Source organism: Teleopsis dalmanni, chromosome 1 (genome assembly GCF_002237135.1).
Source record: "Teleopsis dalmanni isolate 2A chromosome 1, ASM223713v2, whole genome shotgun sequence".
Taxonomy (NCBI): Eukaryota; Metazoa; Arthropoda; class Insecta; order Diptera; family Diopsidae; genus Teleopsis; species Teleopsis dalmanni.
This window is the reverse complement of record NC_051846.1, coordinates 70,125,265-70,127,791: the sequence shown is the minus strand read 5'-3', so window position 1 is coordinate 70,127,791 and position 2,527 is coordinate 70,125,265.

The following is a 2,527-nucleotide window of genomic DNA, read 5'->3' as shown; positions in this document are numbered from 1 at the left end:
CATAAATACCTGACAATTAAATAATAAATAAAATATATTAAATAATATATGTATAAATATGTATATAATTATTCATTTTGTTCACTGTTTTACTTGTAATTCATTTATTTGTGGTACAATTTCAAAAATGAAATATGAAAAATAAAATACATTTGTTTACATTTGCTGAACACCAAACATACTCTCACTATATTACTGCCAAAAAAATTTTTGTAATATTAATTATTTTTTTTCATTTTACTTTAAATGCAAAATTTATTTCTATCACAATAACTTAATTAATAAATAAACATGAATATTAAACTAAATACGTACAAAATAATTCCTCAATTTGTTTAAAAAATAATATTTTCACTTTTAGTGACAGCAAAAACCTAGTCGCCAGAAATAATCAAATTAGTAGAAATTTTAGTCGTTTTTAACGATATTTACCGATTGCCATTTTTGCAGAATACGAAATTTGGCGATTTAGTGATTTATCCCGAAAAATCAGCTGTTTTTGAAAGTTGAGAAAATTAGCGAATAGAAATTAAGCGTGTAACGATTAAAATTTTTTTAAAATTAATTTTAATGTTACAACAACGAGAATTCCACTGCCGCCATCAACCGAATTTTTTTACAATTGGCAAACTGAAATTGAAATAAAATTTGATGTGGTGTAAGCTAACATATCAAAAGAATGCTATACATACCTTGAAATACCCGTTTGAATATTTATTTTAATTAATATAGTTCGAACTATATTAATTAAAATAAATTTAAATTAATTTTCGTAAATCGCACAAAAACACATTTTATAGAAAAAAAGAAAGATCAAAACAAAACAAATGCACAACACAAGAAACGTCAAAGAAAGCTTTTGTGCAAAGATGTGGAACTGAAACAAAGCTTAGACAAGAACAGCTCCTAACTTTCATATGAATTTGCCTTAAAGCGGGATTTTCATTGGTGCATTGCAGTGGGATTAGTTAACGAGCTTCGATCAACGGTCGTTGAACTTTAATGTAGTTACAGCTGATACCGTTGATCGTTGACGATATAAAAGTGCGTGCATCAGAAAGAAGGGCTCTCTCTTGGTTTTGGTTTTCTTGGACGCAGTGCGGTGAAGTGTAAAACAACAAAGGCTCGGAAGTTAACGCATCGTACAAATCGCATCGACAGAAATCATCTGGTGTTAAAAATATAAAAGTTTTTTTTGTGTGCATTGCAAATTGCCGAGTGGTGATCTAACATAACAGATATGCAATAGTGAAAAGTGACTAATAACAGCGGTTAAACGTTTATATAAAAGTTAAAACATTTTTAATATAAAAATTAACCAAAATATAATTTGGTTTTATCGAAAGCGGTGCGATTCGAGTTACGTTGATTATTAACATAACAGATATTCAATAGTGAAAAGTGACTAATAACAGCGGTTAAACGTTTATCTAAAAATTAAAACATTTTTAATATAAAAATTAACCAAAACATAATTTGGTTTTATCGAAAGCGGCGCGATTCGGGTTACGTTGATTATTAACGTAAAGAACTACAGTACAGAAAAAACTAATCGACGGCTTTAACAGTGGTCGCTTGTAATAACAAACGAAAGTGTTGACACCGCAGGCAAAGGGCGTGGCGTGGCCTGGGTGTACTGTCGAAACGCGAGAAAAAAAAAAGAGGGGAAAAAAACAAGCAGGTTACTACATATATCATTGCTGGTGGACTTTCCGTTAATTAATTGTATCGTACCTTGTTATGCTCCCAAAAGGGTAAGCGAATAAAGAAAAAGGAACTGAAGAAAAGAAAAATTGATTTCTTAAATGTTATAAAGACAAAACTAGTCTTGTTCGTATTTATTTGCAGCAGTAAGTTGTATAAAAAAATAATTTACATCTTTCAAAATAGTTAAATGCAAAGCCTAATAATAAATTAAATTGGCTTGTTGTTTAAATTAATAGTAAATTAACAACAGTAAATTAATTTCATTAAATGATTATTTACCTATGCATAGGATTTACTTTAAAATTTACTGTATATTCGGAAATATATTTTTAATTTTATATTTATATATTGTATATATGTATATGCATGATATTACTTCGGGTTTAAAAATCATTTAATTTCTTTGCTTAAATTAAGCGAACACTTTACGTTTAATACAATATATTAATAATAAGAATAATATATAGAAAACTTTTACAAAAGTATAACCAATTACTTAAGAATCAACCATTTTAAATGAATTTATGTAATAATAATATTATTATATTTTAAAGCATGATAAACTACTGCAAACTTTACATAAATGCGTGTATTTATTAGTTAAACAAGTATATTAAATTTAAATGTTTATAAAAATATAATTGTATATAAAAAAAAGACTCAAATAATAAATGAAGAAAAAGAAATGATTATAATTCCAAAGATATAAAAATTTGAATAGCGCAAACGCAGGATAATATATATTGTGATATCAAACATATATACTGTATATAAACTTGTATATCATATTTTTTATATATATTACTTATATTTAACAAAA